Source organism: Pinus tabuliformis, chromosome 1_2, assembly GCF_031772625.1.
Source record: "Pinus tabuliformis cultivar Carrire ecotype Pingquan chromosome 1_2, CPIR1, whole genome shotgun sequence".
Taxonomy (NCBI): domain Eukaryota; kingdom Viridiplantae; phylum Streptophyta; class Pinopsida; order Pinales; family Pinaceae; genus Pinus; species Pinus tabuliformis.
Genome location: NC_142298.1, coordinates 785,452,229 through 785,475,914, shown reverse-complemented (window position 1 = coordinate 785,475,914; position 23,686 = coordinate 785,452,229). Strand labels below are relative to the sequence as shown.

At 38.2% G+C, this 23,686-nt stretch overlaps 2 pseudogenes; both read left to right on the top strand.

Annotated features, from left to right (window-relative positions):
* The window catches only part of LOC149208220 (putative pentatricopeptide repeat-containing protein At5g52630), a 50,829-nt pseudogene extending 31,060 nt beyond the window's left edge, over positions 1–19,769 (top strand).
* A 1,169-nt stretch (positions 19,770–20,938) lies between these two features.
* LOC149208219 (uncharacterized) lies at positions 20,939–21,612 on the top strand (annotated as a pseudogene).
* Positions 21,613–23,686: the final 2,074 nt, after the last annotated feature.

Here is a 23,686-nt window from a genome sequence, read left to right as displayed (position 1 = left end):
ACCCAGAACTCAGACCAAAGAAGCTCCAGAAAAAGAAAGGTGAAAAGAAGGCTCATGCAGAAATCCAACAAGATTTGGGCTCCGACTAAGGTGATGAAAGGAAAATAACCACGATGGTTTCGAAAGGTAAAACTTCTGACACTAGTTCAAGGTCTAGTACTTCTGCAACTTCTTCAAACATAAATCATTTGAATGAGGATAAAAGAGTCAAATTATTTCATATAAGGATAACCTCTAAGGATACAAAAATAGATACATTGTTTGACAGTGGATCACAGGCAAATTTAATATCTGAAGATTTAGTTAAGAAATTGGGTTTGGAGACACAGAATCATCGAAGACCATACCCATTAGGTTGGCTAAATAAATAGACTCAGATTAATGTCATAAAGCAATGTCGTTTAAAATTTGCCATCATGGCTAAGTACATTGATGAAGTGGATTTAGGTGTGATTCTAGTAGACATATGTGGAGTAGTGCTAGGGAGTCCTTATCTTTATGATTGTGATGTTGTGCTTCATAGGAAAGAGCATAAATATCATCTTAAAAAATATGGAATTGAATACATTGTCAAGGCACATAAACTCAAAACACACTTGGATTAAGTCACTGCTAATTAGATGAATCGATTAATAAGTTCAAGTAAGATATATGTACTCTTGGTTGTAAAACAACAACATAAGGATCAACATGATGCTTTTTCAGGTTGTGAATCTCAGTTTAAAGATAGTTTGGTTAAAGTGGTAGAGTCTTTTCAAATTCTATTTAAAGAACCAAAACATATTCCTCTTAAACGGGAAATACAACATGAGATACAATTGATGTCTGATGCCCCTCTTCCTAATGTCGGAATGTATCGCATGTCAATTATAGAAAATTAAGAAATAAAGAAACAAATCCAAGATTTGATTGAAAAAGGTTTCATTCAATCCAATTCATCTCCATGTGGTTCACCCATAATTTTGGTTCCTAAGAAAGACGAGACATGGATAATGTGTGTCGACTTTAGTGCCTTGAAAAAAATCACAATCAAAAACAGGTATCCTCTTCCTAGGATAGATGATTTACTTGATCAACTGAAAAATTATGTTTATTTCACTAAGTTGGATTTACGTAGTGGGTATCATCAAATTCGCATTGCAGAAAATGACATCTGGAAAATCGCATTCAAAACTAGGCAAGGACTATTTGAATGGTTAGTATTTCCTTTTGGTTTGTGTAATGCTCCATCAACCTTCATGCGAGTTATGAATGATGTATTCCGCCAATACATTGATAAATTTGTCATAATCTACTTAGATGATATCCTGATTTTCAGTTCCAACATGGAAGACCATGTTAGGCATGTTAAACAGGTTTTCAAAGTGTTGCACAGGGAAAAATTGTACCTTAAACTTTCCAAATGTGAGTTTGGGAAAACTTCATTGAATTATCTTGGTTACATAGTTGGAGGTGGAAGTTTGAAAATATATCCAGCTAAAATCGATGTGATTGTTAAGTGGCCAAGACCACAGAATGTGATTGAAGTTAGGAGTTTTCTAGGTGCAGTTCAATATTGGAGAAAATTTATTGCTTAGTTTTCTTTGATTCATCATCATTACATGCTTTAAGAGGTTCTAAAGTTTCCTTTCAGTGGGCAGGAAAACAACAAAAAGCTTTTGATACACTTAAGCAGAAAATTATCACAACACCAATCTTAGCTTTCCCTGATCTTCAACAACCATTCGAAATTGAAACCAATTCTAGTGGTTATGCAATGGGTGCAGTTTTACTTCAAAAAGGGAAACCTATTTTTTTCATTCTGAAATTTTTTCTAAGGTAGTTGTAAATTATCCTACATATGATAAAGAACTGTTTTCTTTAGTTGAAAGTGTAAAGAAATGGAAACACTATTTAATGGGTAAGGAAACAGTGATTCACACAGATCATCATCCGCCTCAGTACCTTCAGTCTCAGACTAAGTTGCAACTATCTCGTCATTACAGATGGATGGGATTTCTTCAGCAATTTCACTTAGTAATTAAGTACAAGAAAGGTGTAACAAACAAAGTAGTTGATATGTTGTCTAGACCATCTTTGAATGCTTCAGTAGTGCTGCAGAATAGTTCTTTAAAACATGAAAGTTATATAGAACAATATAGTACAGATGTTGATTTCAAAGATATTTATGAATCACTAACTCATGGTACTTAGGTGGAAGAAGTCAATTTTCATGTTCATGACAGGTTGTTATATCATCTGGGTAAGTTGTGCATACCACAGACAGAAAGGGCACATGTTATTCGGGAAGCACATTCTTCTCGCATTTCAGGACATTTTGGAGTAAGCAAGACATTGACACAAATTTCAAGGTATTGTTACTAGCCTCACATGTATGAAACAATTGTTAAGTACATTAAAGGATGTGTGATGTGTTCGACCAACAAGCTAAGCAATCGAAAGATTGGTTTGTACATGCTGCTTCTAGTTCCTTTGTGACCATGGGACAACATTTCCATGGACTTTGTTGGAGGACTTACTATGTCCAGGAGAGGGCATGATTACATGTATGTTATGGTTGGTAGATTAAGCAAGATGTGCATTCTTGTTCCATGAAAAAAGCAAGTGATAGTTGAACAAACTTCACAGATGTTCTTTGAGCAGGTATGGGTTTATTTTGGGTTACCTACTTCCATTATTTGTGATCGAGACACTCGTTTTGAAGGAGATTTTTGGTCCACTTTGTGGGGACTCATGGACACAAAGATGAAGAAGAGCATAGATTTTCATCCACGGACCGACGGACAAACAAAAGTGGTGAACAAGACAATGATACATATTCTCCGAGGTTACCATAACAAACATCCTAAGTTGTGGGATGAATCTTTATCTTATGTGCAACTTGCTTACACTTGAGCCTTAGATTCTTTGACTAATCAATCGTCATTTGAAACATGTTTTGGGTATTTACCAAAGTCACCACTGGATTTCATGTTTGGTGAAGAAGATAAAGTGGGTGGACATGATGGTGCAAACAAAGCAGTTAAGTTCATTCAACGGATACAACAGATACATGAAGCAGTGCAGGATCAGTTAGAGAAGAGTCAGGCCAAGTACAAAATGCACCATGACAAGCATCGAGTCGATCATCATTTTCAGGTCGGTGATCAGGTATGGTTGTATATCAGTAAAGACAAGTTGAAAGGTGAATGTAAGAAATTGAAACCCATCAGGTATGGTCCTTTGAATATTGTGGAAAAGATTGGAAATAATGCATCTCAGTTAGCTTTACCCCCTTACATGCATATTTATTCAGTTGTAAATGTGGAAAATCTGAAGTTGTATGAACCTCTGATGATCATGGATCCAGAGGAAGATACACAGATTCCTACTGTTGATGATTTGGCACCTGAATATATGAATGAGTTGCAGGAAGATACCATCTTGGACAAGAAGGTTTGATCTTCAAGGCGTGGATATGTTGAATATCTTCGAGTGGGACTCAAGGGCATGAATTCGAGCAAGGCGAGGTGGATGGAGATTGGAAGAGTGAGGGAGTTATACCCTCACTTGATATTTGCTTAAATCAAACTTTTGTGGTCCAAAATCTTTCAAGTGGAGAGGATTGATCTAGGAGGATCTTACATTATTCCAGTTCGACAGGGAAGTCCAGTTCATCTTCAGCTCTTCAGTTCCGTCAGTTTGTTTGATGAAAGTCTTCATGGTGGAAATGTGGTCAAAATTTTATGTCATGATGAGACAAAGTTGTTTGTAATGGTTAAACTATGGTGGTAAAGACCTAGCACTAAGTAATACAAAAACCTAAGCTAAGGTGGAAAAAGTATATGCTAAGATCTAAACCTATGCTAAAGACCTAAATCCTAACCTAAGACCTAGGGCATATGTAAATGAAATAACCCATTGCAAAAACCCACTCTTGGACTTTATAATAAAACAAACAAATGTTAAACACAGTTAACCGCGTGGGAACTGCAACGGAACCGTCACGTAGTTGGAAATGTGAATGGGCTATAGCATTCACTGCACAGTTTGGGTGCTAACCATAGCGGAGAAGACCGTCGGACGAAGGCTCATGTGAACATGCAGTTAACGATCACTGCTGCAGTTTGAAGACCGGAACCACCGGGATAAGTTGCCAGTGGAAGTTGTCACATGGATGCATAGAGACCGCCAACCATCACCAGAACCGCCGGCAACAAACCACCAAGTGTCAGCCACTAAGTTGACCTCTCACTGGTCACATCCTGGCAGTTCAGTTCTCCACGCTGTCAGTTGACTGACAGGGGTAATTTTTATAATATGGTCTATTTTGGGTTTGTAATGGTTTATGCATAGTTGTAATACAACCACCATGCACCTTATCCCTAAGGTGTCACTATGTCACAAGGCTGAGACCTAATCAATTTATGATTGAAACAATATGCCATGAATAGACCACAGAGTTCAACTTGAAAACATTATAAATGTAACCTTTTTGCTTATGATGAGGCATTGGATGTAATGGAAGGTTTCTTGTAGACTTTGTACTCAGATTCTACGAGAGAGAGGCAATTTTGTTTTTAGTGTTTCTTAGCTGTCTGGAGGCGGAATTGGGAATAGAGATAGACATTAGAAAGCTAGGAGAGATATATTTCTGTTGACAGAGGCTAGAGGTTCCTGCAAGCACATTTAGTCTGGTGTTTTTCTCTGTAAATACTTCCTTGGATCAATCCTTAATAAAATGGATGCCCATATTGAAAGCGAATCCGGAGATGTAGTCCATCAGGGACGAACTCTGTAATCAATGTTTTATGTCTTCTATCTCTGTTCTTTGATGCAATTTAATGTTTAATGATGCTTCTTAAGTTCTTGATTAAGTCGTCAATCAATTTATTTCCTTCAGTCTTCCACATTAAGCGATCGAGTTAACAATCAGCTCACTGTTGGCAAACATTCAATTCTACTTCAGTTTTATTTATGATCCATTTCAGATCAGATAAACACTCTTCTTAAGATTGATGAAGAAAGGCTAAAAGTGAAAGAGAAATTTTCCATCCATCAAAACCGAATCAAGCATTGTTTCGATAAGAATTCCGTAGGGAATAAATTTTTTAGTGTGGGTGAGCTAGTATTGAAATGGGACAAAGCCCACAAAGAGAAAGGAAAGCACACCAAGTTTCAACCCTTGTGGATTGGACCATACACCATCATAGAAGAATTTGGCCACCACTCTTACAAGTTGAAATCTCTAGATGGGAGGATTGAATCTCTTCCTGTCAATGGCCAACATCTAAAGCACTACTTCCAATAGAAACCTTGGGCTACTTTCCTTGTGTACAAATTTTTTCTTTGTTTTTGTGTTGTTTATTTTATCTCGTCTTCTTTGGTTTCTTTTGTTTTCGTTAGTGTACATAAATAATACCTTATGTGTGAATGTATGTATGGCTCAAAGAACCTTGTGGAAAAATAATTGAAGATTGTGACAACCACAATGCTTATGCTTCGAAGTGAAAAACAAATCCTCAACAAACAATCATGCCCCTTGTTGCCTGTTGTTAAGACCCATGCCCTCCAACAAGGCTCTTCCTCCTCCAGATGAGAACACAATGCATTCACAATGATTAGTTGATGCGGGAGCATATGACTCAGAGGGGAAAAATCCTCCAAATTATTCCAAAAAAATCTACAGGCAAGGGAGTGGGGTCCTTTAGCCTGCAATTTACATGTTTTTTTAGTTAAAAATAGGATAAAGTAGGGAATAAAACATGCTATTTATGCCTATAGGGATAAGCTGTAGTAAAGCTTTTCAAGCTTTAAATCATTCTGTAAAGCATGCTTTTCTTTGTATCGGATAAGGACCGAGAAGGCTATCCATTATTATAAATAAACAGGCAGCGAAGCTCTCATCAGAGAGAGAGAGAGAGAGAGAGAGATAGAGTAGACAGAGGGGAGAGGCATTAGAATTGATAATCGGCCTGTAAGAGAGGGAGGCATTGAATGTTTGGCCTGCGTGCCTGTGTATATGTGAGGTATGAGAAACCGAAGTCTTTCAATGTAAATTAATGCATTCAGATTAATATATGCATAGTTCTAATGATATTCGGACGTATGAAGTGCCTGCTCTATGATTGTTAATGGTTCCGTTAATGTGTATGCGTCTCTGATGGTTATTTACTGTACATAAGAAGTTGGTGAAATTGACTTGTTTTCCCGCATAGTGCTTGACTAAAGCCTTGGTGATTATCTCCTTTACACTGCTGCTTCCGTAGGCTCTCAAAGTCATTTTATTAAAGTTCTGTGTATAACTCTGTTTATACAGAGAAGTTATGATATTTTCCCTTTAAGCGGAACAGGGGCGGACGTGAGATCTTATAGTGATTGGTTCTTACCCTTATCGGGTCCGAACCCATATCGGCGTCGGAAAGGGCCTTTGGATATTATAATTGTGTGCTCCGAAATCCCGGAGCCGATCTATTATAAAGGCAGCATATAAACCCTTTCGGGTCCGAAAGGAACCCTCGGCACAGTTAAGTTTGCAAGCTCCGATATTCGGAGCCGAAATATTATTCAGCACTTTCTATAAGGCGTCGGGTCCGCAAAACCTCCGACTGAGCTTTCCATATCCGGAGCCGAAGTCATATAAATTACGATATATTTATCGTCGGGTCCGTCATTTCGGAGGTGGGAGAATTGTTAATTGTGGCGACCGCCGAAAAGCGGACCCGCCGAAATTATAAAGGCAGTGTATATAAGTGGATCGGGTCCGCGGAGGACTTGTAACACTTCGGGGGAGTGACTAACGAGACCGCCGAAAAGATCCGGACCCGAAATCTTTATAGGGCGGCTCGGAAAGGGGTCATCAGGTCCGTTAGTTCGGAGGAACGAGGATCACTATTTGGGCAATTGCCGATATATATATCGGACCCGAAATCAGCATAGAGGGAGGATATATATAGCCGTCGGGTCCATAATATCGGAGCCTATGTCCATTATAAAGCCCCGCCGCTAACCATCGCCGATGCGGTATCGCATCAGGCCAAAGAGGAAAGGGAGAATATAAGGCGGGATATATTATATGTGTAAGTCCTCCATTTGCAAAGCCGCCGCCGATAGTGTTGGGGTATAACCCTTCTTATAAGGCCTCCGATAGTGTGTTGGCGTAATTCTTTTAGAATTACTGCCGATACAATTACAGCCACTGTTTTAAGCCAATAGCACTTGGGTAATTCTTTTAAGAATTCCTGAATAAAGCCACTGTTTGTTAATAAAGCATAAAAGTGGGTTTTTAGAGGAAGAAATGAAATATCAGTTTAATGACTGATACGCCTGAGGAAAGGGAAGTTGATCAAGACATTGAAGAACTTGCTGGCAGATTAGGGAGATTGTCCCTAACGCCTGCACCCCCGCCATCATTAGTGGTATCAGAGCCATCAACTGACATTGAATTGAATCTCAGGAGTGGAAGGAGGATGGCTTTCCGAGTTGGAAGAGGACGAGGACGTGGTGGAAGAGGACGACCTGCTGCAAATGCTGAACTAATGGCAACCGTAGAAGAGCTGCGAGCTAGAGTGGATGCATTAACTTCAGATAGAATTATAGATGATGGAGATGTCAGTGAGCCCGAAATTGAAGCTACAGAAGAGGAGGAAGCTGTACAGGTTACTCCTGAGATGAGGTTCTTTCAGTCAGTGTTGAAATCCACAGCCAGGCCATGGAATCAATTAGTACCGGTATATCAAGGAGGACTGAATCCAGAAGAATTGATTGACTGGATTAACAGCATGGAGAAATTCTTCGATTACGAAGAAACAAAAGATGAGAAGAAAGTAAAGTTTGTTGTCACCAAGTTAAAAGGCCACGCAGCACTCTGGTGGGATGGTGTACAGGCAGAAAGGAAGAGACTTGGTAAGCAGCCAATCAAGAATTGGAGCCGAATGGTAGCAAAGTTAAGAGGTAAGTTCTTGCCAAGTAATTATCAGCAAATGTTGTTTAGACAAATGCAAAATCTTAGACAGAGAGCTTTAACAGTAAAAGAGTATACATAAGAGTTTTATAAAGTGAGCATAAGAGCTGGAGAAGCCCAAGACAGAGATGAGAAGGTGGCTAGATATCTGAATGGCCTTAGGATGGACATTCAGGATGAGATAAGTCTGCTGTCTCCTAAAACAGTAGAGGAAGCTTATCAGATAGCGCTGAAAGCTGAGGAAAAACTCATAAGGAAGCAGTCTGCCAGAGGGAGAGAGACTTTTAGAGGTAAAGGAAGTCAAGGTGGTAGAGGAGGATCTACAACACCTAAAGAAGGAGCTAGCAGTAGCTCAACCCAACATGCACCCACAGGAGGTGATGCAAGAGGCAGAGGGAGTTTTTCCAGAGGAAGAGGAGGCAGAGGAAGAGGAGGCAGAGAAATAAGATGTTACAGATGTAACAAGCTGGGACATAGGGCTTTTGAGTGTCTAGAGAATGCAGACATAAAGCAGAGGAATGCAATTGTTGCTCCAGCTGAGGGAGAGATGCCAGTGGCAGCGGTAACAGAAGAAGAAAATTTACCAGAAAGAGGAGAATCTCTGGTGGTTAATAAAGTCTTACTTAAGCCAGCAAAGGAGATGACTGAACCGCCACAAAGGAAAACTTTATTCAGGACAGTGTGCAAAGTCCAAGGGAAATGTTGCCAGATGATCATTGATAGTGGCAGCACTGATAATTTGGTCTCTACAGAAGTAGTGGAGAAATTGAAGCTGAAGACAATGAAGCATCCAACACCTTATAAGGTGTCATGGTTACAAAAGGGACATCAACTATTGGTAAGTGAACAGTGTGAAGTGGAATTTCAAGTGGGCAAGTACAAAGATAAAATTGTTTGTGATGTGATGCCTATGGATGTGTGTCACATATTGCTTGGAAGACCTTGGCAATATGACAAAGGAGCCATGCATGATGGGAAAAGAAACACCTACAAGTTTGGAAAGGATGGTATCAATCATACATTGTTGCCTCTGCAAGAAGAAGATGAGCTGAAACAGAAGACTAATTCAAAAACCCTGTTACTTGGAAAAAAGGAATACCTTGAGCAGATGATAAGTATACCGTTGAGTCGTGAAGAGGAGATCATTGATGATTTCTTGAGTTATTGGATAAATCCAGACCAGCTGGATAATGTAGCTGATACTTTTGATGTGGTTACAGGGGCTGAGGAGGATGTGCAATCTTGTGAAGCTGCTATAGCACAAGAGGAAGTTCCTATGGGTGTAGGAGAAGTAGATCAGTTTGTAGCACAGATAAGTGAAGCAACAGTTGAGACTGTTGAACTCTGTGATTTTCAAACTGACAGTTTGTGTGTGAATGCAGGGACTATAAGTCATGATGAAATGCTGCAACAATGCCATAGAGAAATTGCATTGTTGGAATACTTGTTGGAGAATCCAAGGTATGACAGGGAGATTGCAAATGAAAGAGTTCAGTACAGTGGACAAGAGCAGGAAGGCATCATTATAACAGATGGTGTAGAAGAAAGACTAATGGACAGTCTCATGAATTTTGCTAAGAATTCGAATCAGCATGCTGATATGCTGACAGAGGAGAAGGAGAAAACAGAGCAGCAAATTGAATTATCGCCAAAAGAAGATAAGGCACAGCAGCCTTGTGTTTTTAATTTTAACAAGTGTTTTGTGAGTGCAGGTGATGTAGAAGACAGTCCATCACTTGGAATTGTCTCGAGAGAAGAAGAACTGTTGCAAAAAGAAGATAAGACAGTCATGTCTCATATGCAGAAACTTGTTTCTATGGGTGACAATAAAGAGTTGGCTTACCTAAATAGCCAAGAGAAGACTAGTATGCAGAATTTTGGAGCTGCTACAATGTTAAAAGACGAGGCTACAATGTTTGAAGAACTTGATTTGATTGAGAAAATCAATCAAGATGATGGTGGACAATTACTGAAGATTGTCGAAGGGGAAGACGAAGATGGTGAGCCAAAGAATGTTGCAGAGGGGCAGGAAGTTTGGGAGGAAGCAACATCTATGGCAGCAGCGGCAGCAACATCTATGGCAGCAGCGGCAGCAACATCTATGGCAGCAGCGGCAACAACATCTATGGCAGCAGTGATAGCAACATCAATGGCAGCAACATCCATAGTGACAGCTAGAGCAGTTATGGTGATAGTTGAGACAACATTGACAGCAGCAGAAGAGGCACTGAAGCCTTATGGTTTTTATTCTAAAAATTGTTCTGTGAATGCAGGTATTGTCGCCGGTGCTGAGGAACATTTGACTGAGTTGAGCAGTCAAATGAAGGGAAAAGAAGTTCTCTGTTCCAGAAGACAAGAGGGTGTGGATGATCGGGTGGCAGTCAGAACAGAGACCAGCATAGAAGCAAGAAATCAACAGCGGGGAGATTTATTGGACCAAGAGATTGAAAGCATCAGAAAACTGATGATGGCAGTATCCCAGAAGAGGCCAACAACAGTAAAACAAAGGAGAAGCAGCAAAAGAAAGATAGCAGAAGATTATGAAAGCCTAGTTAGTGCGGAGATGCAGCATAAAGTGTGGAGACCTGGAGAAGAACAACAAACAGAAGCAGCGACAAGTGAAAAATTGCAGCACAAGATATGGGATCCAGGCAAACATAGATCTGAACACATGATCAGGAGATCATGAAATTTTTCTACCTTGGGAGTCTGATGCGGGAGCATATGACTCAGAGGGGAAAAATCCTCCAAATTATTCCAAAAAAATCCAAAAAAATCTACAGGCAAGGGAGTGGGGTCCTTTAGCCTGCAATTTACATGTTTTTTTTAGTTAAAAATAGGATAAAGTAGGGAATAAAACATGCTATTTATGCCCAGAGGGATAAGCTGTAGTAAAGCTTTTCAAGCTTTAAATCATTCTGTAAAGCATGCTTTTCTTTGTATCGGATAAGGACCGAGAAGGCTATCCATTATTATAAATAAAGAGGTAGCGAAGCTCTCATCAGAGAGAGAGAGAGAGAGAGAGATAGAGTAGACAGAGGGGAGAGGCATTAGAATTGATAATCGGCCTGTAAGAGAGGGAGGCATTGAATGTTTGGCCTACGTGCCTGTGTATATGTGAGGTATGAGAAACTGAAGTCTTTCAATGTAAATTAATGCATTCAGATTAATATATGCATAGTTCTAATGATATTCGGACGTATGAAGTGCCTGCTCTATGATTGTTAATGGTTCCATTAATGTGTATGCGTCTCTGATGGTTATTTACTGTACATAAGAAGTTGGTGAAATTGACTTGTTTTCCCGCATAGTGCTTGACTAAAGCCTTGGTGATTATCTCCTTTACACTGCTGCTTCCGTAGGCTCTCAAAGTCATTTTATTAAAGTTCTGTGTATAACTCTGTTTATACAGAGAAGTTATGATATTTTCCCTTTAAGCGGAACAGGGGCGGACGTGAGATCTTATAATGATTGGTTCTTACCCTTATCGGGTCCGAACCCATATTGGCGTCGGAAAGGGCCTTTGGATATTATAATTGTGTGCTCCGAAATCTCGGAGCCGATCTATTATAAAGGCAACATATAAACCTTTCGGGTCCGAAAGGAACCCTTGGCACAGTTAAGTTTGCAAGCTCCGATATTCGGAGCCGAAATATTATTCAGCATTTTCTATAACGCGTCGGGTCCGCAAAACCTCCGACTGAGCTTTCCATATCCGGAGCCGAAGTCATATAAATTACGATATATTTATCGTCCGGTCCATCATTTCGGAGGTGGGAGAATTGTTAATTGTGGCGACCGCCGAAAAGCGGACCCGCCGAAATTATAAAGGTAGTGTATATAAGTGGATCGGGTCCGCGGAGGACTTGTAACACTTCGGGGGAGTGACTAACGAGACCGCCGAAAAGATCCGGACCCGAAATCTTTATAGGGCGGCTCGGAAAGGGGTCATTGGGTCCGTTAGTTCGGAGGAACGAGGATCACTATTTGGGCAATTGCCGATATATATACCGGACCCGAAATCAGCATAGAGGGAGGATATATATAGCCGTCGAGTCCATAATATCGGAGCCTATGTCCATTATAAAGCCCTGCCGCTAACCATCGCCGATGCGGTATCGCATCAGGCCAAAGAGGAAAGGGAGAATATAAGGCGGGATATATTATATGTGTAAGTCCTCCATTTGCAAAGCCGCCACCGATAGTGTTGGGGTATAACCCTTCTTATAAGGCCTCCGATAGTGTGTTGGCGTAATTCTTTTAGAATTACTTCCGATACAATTACAACCACTGTTTTAAGCCAATAGCACTTGGGTAATTCTTTTAAGAATTCCCGAATAAAGCCACTGTTTGTTAATAAAACATAAAAGTGGGTTTTTAGAGGAAGAAATGAAATATCAGTTTAATGACTGATACGCCTGAGGAAAGGGAAGTTGATCAAGACATTGAAGAACTTGCTGGCAGATTAGGGAGATTGTCCCTAACGCCTGCACCCCCGCCATCATTAGTGAAGCCCCTCCTTGTCTCTTTCCAGTGCTCCCTACACCCTAAAATTCTCTCCCTCTTCATTTGGCTCACTGTTGATCAACAAATAAAAAATTTACATCAAACATGAAAAATAGGATATTTTTAGCTAAATGTTTTCTTTCCATGATTTATCTATATCTACACGCTTTCAATGAAGCATGGAAAGGATCTGTGAGGAGACTCAACAAGAGTGTTTGCGCAAGGAAGTTTTTTTTGAGGACATAAGGACCAAAGATACCATGTTGCGATAATTGAAAGAACAGTGGATTCCGATGACCAAAGTGATTCGTGAAGACTCCAAGATATCTCAAGACCCTTTGGAGGGTAGATGGAAACTACAATGAAAGATATGTTACAAGTATTGAAGACATATTGGTAGTGTCATAGATTATCGAAGAACTCTATGTACAAGTTACCATGAGTCCAAGTCATCAATATTAGTGACTTGTCATGTTGTCACCACATGATAATGTGGAAATAATGATGTAGTCTGGAAATATTGTAAATGTAAACATGTGGAAGTCCAAGAGTCACATATGGACAAAAGAGTCACATGGAGAAGTCCAAAAGTCATGTAGAAGTCCAAAGGTCACATTAGAAGTCTAAGATTCATGAGGAAGTTCAAGATCCATGGCGATATGAAAGGTCATTCCTCTTATTATAAAAGAATCCGCATTACTCAAAGAGAGGACTTTTAACCTTGGCTTCTCCAACAAGACATTAGAGAGAAAGATAGTTCTTTTGGAGAGCGAGTAGTGGCCCAATGCTCCACTATTGGAGCTAACGTTGTTCATTGTATCAATTTATCTTGGAACTTTTGCTTAATAACTGAAGCTGATTGAGCCAACACATTTCCATTTGTATATCGTGAATGTTTTATGACTATTCTTTTGATATTTGAGGTGTATGTTTGTATTCATATGTACTAAAGAAATTGAACTATTTCGGTGGATTTGGTGCTCATCTTATTGAATGTGTGTTTTACTTTATTTAGTGATCATTGCATCTATGTGAACTATTTCACTTGATGATTAACGGTTTTTTCATACATTTTCTCGTGTGTCTTTATAAGATTAGTACTATTACTTCTCTCGTAAAGGCTTACTTTTGTTCCCTTCCGGTGAAATAACCTTGATACATATGACAATTGAACATTTCACAAGGAATACTTACTTTCTTATTCAAAAGTACATGTGTGTTCCTCTCTATTGTGCTACCTATTGCAACCAAGGAATTTTTTGAAGTAAATGGCAACCAAGCCATATTTCCGGATGGGGCTCCTACACCAAACGGTGTGAGGTCTAATTGGGACCTTATATCGGGGAGCCCCCCTGTATGTTGGCAAGATACAACACCTTCAACATGTTTGATTCTACTTAGATTCACCCCCTTCTATATTGATGTACAAACAATCTTCTCATCCATGTCCAAGCTGCTTTCCACTTAGTTGCTAGAATCTATGGCCATGATATTTTCCTTCTTAGCATCTTTCTTTCATTTCTTTAGGTTGAGCTTTGGACACAACTTCTATCACTTCTTTTGGGAATTGGATAGTCCAACACTCCCCATGTGTTTCACGACACGTGCTTAACCGCCTCTCAGGAATCCATTAACTCTAGTGTTACATTCGTTTACTGACAACTATAGGTTTTGGAGTAACGAAAAATGGTGATTCGAACTAATGATATCAAAGTTAAAGGTATTGAATTTAAACCACGCCCAAATCAAAATAATACATTTCCGAGGCAAATTATTATCATGTAAATCATACCAATGGTGACAAAGATCCCCATAGAAGTCAAATATCCCCTAGTAATTCAAATTGAATGTTAAAAGTCTAATATTTGACGAACATTAATTAATTCATAAAAATTAAATAATTTATATTTACTTTTACAAATTTTTAATGTTAGTTTAATATTTATTTAAAAGAAAATTTAATTCGGTTAACATTAAACACGATTGCTATGAGGATTTTTTTTGGTGGAAACATAGATCATATTTTCGAAGGTCCATCTCCATTGTATTCGTTTCCACAACAACAAAAAATGATAATCTGAATTTTCGTTGTAGGGTTTGAACTTGAGATGATCTATCCTCATGTATCAAATCTTGGTCAAGGATTTGGATTGTAGAACAAAATGCCTGGAGGTGTCTGCACACTAGCTCACAGTATTACATCTAAAGGACACTCTCTTTAATCTAATTAAAATCCCTCCCCAGTTTCAAAGGTTTGCCTTTGGCAGCCACCGAATCGCTGATGATGCCCTTCTGGTTGTTGCCTATGATGGCCTATGCCCATAAGTCAAGCTCCTTCGGTTGAGATTGGAAATGTGGGTTTCGTGTCTACTTTTTCATCTCCTTTTAACATCCGTCTCTCTGTTGTTTTCCCCACTAAGTGACATATGTTCCATCACTCTTTGAAAATTGGAGGTTGTGCTAAAGGAACAATTCGTCAAAGAGAAAGAAGATTCTTTACACATCCAAAGTGATAAGCGCCTCACTGATCTCTCTGCATCACTGGACATAACAGAGGGTCTGGCTCTGTAAATTGCAGAATTATTTTTACCATTCCTGAGTGCTGACATTTCTAGCAGTGGAGGACGGGAATGTAAGCTAAGCATTTATTTTTTTCTCGTATTTGGTATTCGTACCTAGATAAGAAGTCATGAGAGATGCACTGAGAGTGGTCATCATCTCATGGAACGCCATGTTGGCAGGATATTCACAAAATAGGCTTTTTGAGGCTGCCATTGAGTTTTTTAGGCAAATGCGAGTGGAATGTGTGGAATTGAATCAATTTGCATTCTCTAGCGCTATAAAGGCATGCACTACTATGTCAGTTTTGGAAAAGGGTAGGAGGATTCATTGCCATATTTTAAAAATTAATTTTGATTCTAACGTCTTTGTAGGAATCTCCCTTGTCGATATGTATGTAAAATGTGCAAAGCTAGAGTATGCACGTCAAGTGTTTGATAGGATACCTGAACCAAATATGGTGACTTGGACCACCATAATTTCTGGGTATGTGCAGAGTAATGGTTTCAAGGAGGCTCTGAAACTTTATTGCCAGCTACCCTTTCATGGCATCAAACCTGATGAGTTTGTGTTCTCCAACATTTTTAGTGCATGTGCCAGTCTTTCATCCTTGGAACAGGGAATGCAGATCCATGCCCACATTGTGAAAACTGGATTTGAATCACAGAAATGTGCAGGGAATTCTCTTATCAAAATGTATTCGAAGAGTGGGTGCCTGAAGGATGCCCAGGGAACACATTATTTGATGCCAACAAAGGATGTGGTCTCATCGACTGCCATGGTTGCAGGATATGCACAGTATGGGGCATGGAAGTAGATCCCTTCAATTTTTTTAACAAATGCAACAGGTGGGAGTAAATCCAAATAATATTACCTTTGTTTATGTATTGTTTGCTTGTAGCCATGTTGGCTTAGTGGTTGAAGGTCGTCATTATTTCTATTCTATGTTTTGTAATCATGACATAATTCCCACGTCTGAGCACTATGCCTGCATGGTGGACCTTCTTGTCTGTGCTGGGAGAATCAAGGAAGTTGAAGAATTGATTAACAAGACGCCCATTAAGCCCAATGCTTCTGTCTGGGGGGAATTGCTTGGTGCTTGCAGAGTCCATGGTGACATGGAACTAGGAAAAAGAGAAGTTGAAAACCTTCTTAAGTTGGAACCACAATGTGCTAGAACTCATATTCTTCTCTTGAACATTTATGCTGCAGCTGATAGGTGGGATGATGTGGCAAGGGTGCGGAAATTGATGAAAGATAGGGAAGTGAAAAATGAGACTGGAGTCAGCTAGATTGAGGTAAGGAACACAGTCCATGCATTTTCTATTGGTGACTCATTGCACCAAGAGTCAGAAAGGATCTATGCAATGTTGGAAACATTAACTCAGCAAATGAAGGATGCATGATATTCACGTGATACTAACTGTGTGCTACGAGATGTTGAGGAGGATTAGAAGGAGCACATCTTCCAACACCATAGTGAGAAGTTGGTCCTTGCTTTTGGGCTTATTACCTCACCTCCTGGAGCAACCATCCGAATAAAAAAGTATGTCCGTGTTTGTGATGATTTCCACAATAACATCAAGTTCATTTACAAGATTGTTGGGAGGGAGATAATTGTGAGGGATACTCATCGATTCCATGTTTTTAGTGGCAGGCTTTGTTCCTGTAAGAGTCATGGAAGGGGCTAGATGGAGTATGTTCAAGCTAAAATCCACGGATAATATGTACTATGTTTACAGGAAGGTTTATTTCAAGCGTCGGTTTAGTGGGACAGTTCGAACCCTACACCTGCTCCTGTGTTCAGAGCTTAGATGATCGCCGGAATTGAATCTTACTAATACTCCAACTGAGATCTTAGAATATGTTGAGCCTCATAACAAATGATCTCTTCTCTCTGAACCACAGACTCCCTTGTGCTTCCTCCAAAAGAAGAGGCAACTTTTCTGCTTGTAAAACATAAAGCTAATTTATCATTAGCATTGCAGCTAAAGGTCCATGGCTGCTTAAACACATATATAAATATATCTATATTATATTCAATGTTCATCGATGGGGATGATTCATCTCTGTACATGTGTGTTGTATTTTTCTTCAATGCATCTAATGAAAAGGATCCAAATCAGGATTTTTTTAACGACATGCTTTTGTTCCTCCCTTATTCTGCTATTTTATTGTACTTTCTCATGTTGAAGGGTGAATATGCTTGTGAATTTAACAACATTTCTTGCATGCCATTTGTTTTCTTCCATTATGTTTATCCATTTTGGGGTTTTTAATCTTTACTATGGATTTGAATATCACACTTGAATCCCTGAATGGTGAATGCATTTATGAATTTAACAATAGAGAATCTAGATTGCATGGCAGTTGTTTTCATCCAATATTTTTATTAATTTTGGGCTTTTTAATCCTTAATATGGATTTAAATTTCACCCTGCAATCGTTGAAAGTTGAATGTCCTTGTGGATTTAACAATATTTATTTCATTCTATTGGCTTTCTTCCAAAATTTTGGGTTTTTAATTCCTTAAAATGGATTTGAATTCCCTCACATGCCAAGCTTTCAAAACATGGAGCTCGTTTTATCAGAAATTGTCGGCCAATTTTTTAAATAGCTCCTATGTTCAATTTAAACCCCGAAAAATTGAATTGGAGTTTTAAGGACTGCACCTCTGTTTCTCCTGATTAATTTGAGATCTATACTTTCACGCCTTTTTTAAGATCTCTTATTAAACTGCAGATGTGGACCTCTCAAGCTATGGTGAGAATGTGGATGCCTAGTAACCATGAGTTGTGTTTGAGCCCTGAGCTCAGTTAGCTCAAAATAAAAATGAATAAAAATAAAACTTTGTGAAGGAGTTATAGTTCCACTTTAGGAATCTGGATTCTGAAATAGGACAGGGAACTAATCTAGCCTAGAGCCATCTAATCCTGGATCTGATATGCACCTTTAGGTTTCATACCTGAGTTATAGAATTTGATATATTAGTTATTTGTTTGTTTGTATCAGCTCAAGATCCATTGGTTTTTACGAACTTAAGAAATGTAACATCAAGCTTCACATGGTGCTTATTGAATATGGGTTTAGATGTGTCTAGGTTTGTGTGCATATTCAATAGTGCCCAGTGTACCATCAAAATTAAATGAATTATTCCACAATTTCAAAGAGTTGATGTATCACCACACTCACTCAAGTTGTAGAATGCACCTTTCTTCTGTCTATGGAAATAAGTTCCTCTACGATAATATCTATATTACATAACATTAACAACATTGCATAACATTTTATTAATGTTGTCAGTTAGGAGAAATGTGAAGTAAACCAAAGCTGTGTAAATTTCAACACTCTCTTAAAGTTTCTCATGAGTCACTCTAAGAAAATTATTATTCCTAGTTTTATTTAATTTCTTTAAGTGCATATCAGTCTATCTGAAATTTAGTTGAGAAAACCAAGATATCGTAGCCTACTGTATTGTTCATTCCAAATGTAATGATATCTATTCCAGACTCTAAGGAAATCCAGTGTTTAGAAGCTCACCTTACACAGTAAGTCATACATTTTTTTTAGTGGATTAGGCTTCGATCATGTGCCTGGTGATCTCGATATCGACTTCACCCATATGGGGATTTTTTTCCGCTATATTGAAATTCAATTTAGTTACAAGAGCAACAAAGAATGCTCCCAAGGCCTGTCCAAAAATGTTTGAAAGAATGCACCATGCCCTTTGAGAGGCTAATGACTTGATCATTTGTGCCAAGCAACAACCATCGTGTCTCGGTTGTTATTCCCTCCACAACCTTAAGCTGCCCACCAAAGAGATTGGAAGACGGGATTTGATCGATTCTTTGAAGAAATTGAAAGGGTATTTTCAATCGCAGCTAATACTTAACAGATTGTGTCCAACCTGTTCTGGACTCCACTCAGATGCACCTGCATTGGTGTTAGTACATCTCTATTTTTGAGCACTGGTGGGTCTCGGTTGAGGTGGAGCGATTATATGTTGGCTTGATTCAAAATTTATATCACACAATGCATTATCAGTTAAGATTTGAGTTTATTTACTTTTAATCTTTGTGCACCATCAACATTGAATTGAACTTTTTCAGACTATATGAGCATATTCTACCATTAGTTATTACTTTTTAATAATATTATTTGCTTCTGTTATTAATGTCAACTCCATATAGAGTTATAATTTGGAATGAAAATGGCCTTTGTATCATAAAGTTGATTTAGGTCCATGTTCACGTCATGAGTACTATTTTTTATGGCACACCCATTGAAATATTTGTTTGATATCAATCTCAACTTCTTGCAAAAGCTAATCTTATTCCGAATTCCTTATTTTTTTGTTTTTTGCTCTTTACATTCAAGTCCATGAAATGAGTATTATATATTTTTCATTTAGTTATTAAAATCACTATAGTACATGGAAATGCTATTAAGAGGCAGGCTTAAAAACATATGGGTCTTGAGACACTGTATGAAGTTTTTTGAGTTCTTTAAGTTTGTTTCTGGGAAATTTTAATTTGATTTATTGACAATATATTATTGATTATGACCAGATGGCGAGCTTCTTCGACAAGGTCTTTTATTAAATGATGAATTACAAAGCGTACTTGCAAAACATGACGCTACAGCCTCAGGGTCTCCTTTACCACAACAACTTGTGATTTCCAGCTCTCAAACACCATCTTCCAGTGCCCCTTATGAGGAAGATGAGGCTGAAGATGATTTTGGACAATTGGCCCGCAGGTAATGTGAAGATGTTTTCTATTTTATGCTGCTAGAGATAGTTGAAATAAAGATTTCATTGTTGTCTTCAAATGACATATAGCTGTGGAAAAACAGCTTAAGAACAAGTGTTTTCTTTAGTTACCTAACTAATGTGAAGAAGTGAAATTGCCTGGACATTAAGCCTTTTGAAATGAAGTTTTGATTGATGTAATTTCATTTTCTCTCTAAGCTTTATTTCTCCAATTTTGAAATGCTTATCATGTGAAAATCTTTACAGTCAAGCTCCAAAACACTAAAATACACATTATCTTGTACTTTGTGACATTGGAATTATTCTCTAGATCTGCATTTTTGTCACATGATCCCTTTCTATAGTCAGTTTCATCTAGCTTAGAAAGTTTAAAGTTGAGCTAAAGTAAAATTAGCCTCATCCACCTATTGGCAGATGCAACTAAAGTCATTAGAAAAGATGCTAAAGGAGTTGTGGAGTGACTTTATGAAGAGGTGATTTTATTTGCACTTATATTTATTCAGTTTACCGTTTCCTATGATCAAAATAGTAAAATTTTCTCAGCTAGAAGAAAAAGTAAAGAATGTTAATTTAACTGCCTCATAAATTTAGCCATGAATAAGGAGTTTGTAACTTAACATCTAGGAGTGCCTTAACAGCCTTCCCAATCACCGTCTATCCAAGACCCTATAGACTAATTAGGTATCTAGAGACTAATATTTCTCCTCATTACCATGCATGTTATAGCTTGGATATAATATGTATATGATATTTTTACATAGTGATATGATTGGAAAAAAATGATTTAGTGAGGAACGATGGTTCGAGCAATTGGCACAAGTGTGAGATTGTTGCAAGCCTGAACACATTTCCTCCCCTCCATCCTCCACCCTTTAGGTTGTTATCTTTCATTTGCTGCAACATTTTTGTAGTAAAATCATAGGCATGTTCTATTCCTTTGGTGTATCTTTGCACCTTTAGGGGCAATTGCTAGCTTAATATTTTTTTAAATGAAAAATTAATTCAGTTAACATTAAACATGATTGATATGAGGAGTCTTTTTTGGTGGAAACATAGATCTTATTTTAGAAGGGCCGTCTCCATTGTATTTGTTTCCACAACAACAACAAAAGATAATTAGAATCGACATTGCAGGTTTGAACTTGAGATGATCTATCCTCATGTATCAAATCTTGGTCAAGGGTTTGGATGGCAAAACAAAATTCCTGAAGGTGTCTGCAACCCACCTCATGGTCTCATATATAAAGGACAATATCTTCAATATGATTAAAATCCCTCTTCAGTTTAAAAGACTTGTCTTGGGCAGCCACCAGATTGCCGATGACGCCCTTCTGGTCGCTGCCTATGATGGCCTATGCCCATAAGTCTAGCTCCTTCGGTTGAGATGGGAAATGGGGGTTTCGACTCTATTATGAGGGGCACCTCCAGGAAGGCCGGTTAGAAGAAGACTAACAACTTTGATGCTTTCCACGACATGAGTGGACAGAGGCTCTGCCACGTGAATGCTCAAAAGAAGCTAGATGAGTGGAAGGCCAAGGCACAGGAGAGGAAACTCGAGAAGATTGTGGAGGATTACCTGAAGAAGAAGGAAAATATTATGAAGAAGAGTGACCCCTGCTCTGATGAGGGCACCAGAGACATGGAGAAGTACAAGACTAAAGCTTCCAGGGCTATTGAGGCGATCGAGTCCACAGTCAAGGATGGACTGCAGGTGGCCCTTAAGCTTAAATAGAATGGCAAGAGGAAGAATATCACAAAGCCACAACATGTCAACGCCAAGCAATCTAAACTATGGCTAGTTATCACCAACATGAATTTTTGTTCCAATTTTTAGATTAATTAAGGTTTTCGAAATTTTAGCGTTACAAGGGTTTTGTGAGACATGCATGTGAAAAAATGAATATCTAGTAAAGAAAATTGTGTAAAATACTCAATTGGTTGTAGCAAGAAGCCATAAATTTATCTGCCCCACAAAAGGAGGAATAATTGAGACACAAATTTTGATCTTCGATTGTGTGATAGAATTTCAAATTATTATAATGTTCCTAGTGCCGACAATCTACCATATTCAGCAAACCAAAGGAAGATTTTATTATATCCTTATCCAAGACAATCTCATAATAGAAAAGGGACATCCTATGCTACTTGTATCTTTACGTATTTGACATAATGGATTTTCTGAACTAGTTCCCATTTCCCAGCTGCACCATATATATTCATCCCAAAAGATGAAAGGGAAATTCTATTCCATCCTTATCAAGCCCATATCTTTGCGCTTGATATCTCTACATACTTGTCACATTGTTTTCATTATAGATTTCCTAAACCACATTTCCAATCACTACCTGTATTATATAGGTTACTATCTATTTAAACTGTCAAGTTAGTTTCTTTTCATTTAAAGGAGAATTTCCATGTCTTTGACATTGGATCTTCTCTAAGAGGAGATGACTATGATAAAAAACTTCTGTGTCGACAACACATGCTGCCTATTTGATAGAATTTCAAATTACCATAAAATTCCTAGTGCCCACAATCTACCGTATTCAACAGACCCAAGGGAAACTTAACCTATATCCTTATCTATGACCATGTCATAATAGAAAATTGACATCCATTGCTACTTGTAACTTTACACATTTGACATAATATATTTTCTGAACTACCTTCCTAGTGTCTAGCAGCAACGTATATAAAATGTGCAATCTATTAATTCATCCCAGAAGACCAAAGGGAAATTTTATCCTGTCCTTATCCAACCCATATATTTTCTCTCGGTACCTCTACATATTTTTCACACTGTTTTCATGATAGATTTCCTAAACTAAATTTTTGGTGCCTATCTTTTTTATACAATTAACAATCTAAACTCTTTAGTTATTCTCTTTTCATTTAATGGAGGTTTTCCATGGGGTTTGACCTTGGATATTCTGTTATAGAAGATAAGAAATTGATCAGAAAATTTTATCTATGCTGACAAAAGATACTATATGTGTGACAAAATTTCAAATTACCATAAAATTCCCAGTACCCACAATCTACCATATTCAGCAGAAATTTATTGTAGCAACAAGTCCACTGAAATATGCTACATCCATGGGTTATCAAGGTGACCAGGATTTTTACTTAGGTTGTTGAGGTATCTGGGACTTCCATCTAATCTCAATTATGGTAGAAACATGTCTTTATTAGTAGGGATTATTTGAGCACTGATCGCTTTACCAAAAATCATTTGTTAAGAGTTACAAAACATCTTAAGGAGAGCATGGTGTGTCATTGGGTTTGTAATGGTTATATGCCTCATATTCCCAACAACATATATTGCCACTTTCTAATGGTCAATATGAATTTCCACAATCTTGAAACCAACTCCAAGTACTCCCCATGATATAATAGGTGCCTGGTAATACCTGTGTGAATAGAAAATCCCAGTAATGCAAAAAGTTAAAAATTAGATTCAAATATGTGGTTGGACAAAATGCGTTGTTTTTTTTATTAGTAAGAGTTGTAATCTATCATCTCAATGTGTTGTCACTGGAGATGCATATAGAAGGATAAATGAAATTGGTATAAGTGTAGAGATAGCCAGGAGAGTAACATTTGTGGAGTGTGTAAATGTTTACAATAGGGAAAAATTGCAGAAAATTGTAGACAAAGGACAATGTAGAACCTATGTTGACAAAGGAGGTAATTATTGTTCAAATGCATTTGGAAAAGCAATGAAGAAAGTTGAAATTGGTGAAGTGATTAACCGTGGACTTCATGATGGGGATTTTTTTTTGATTAATTATCCTCCAAGTGTCCACAAACATTCATTGTAGGCATTAAAAGCATACGTACATCTGGGATCTACAATGATTATTAACCCTCTCATATGTTGGCCACTTGGTGCAGATTTTGATGGGGAT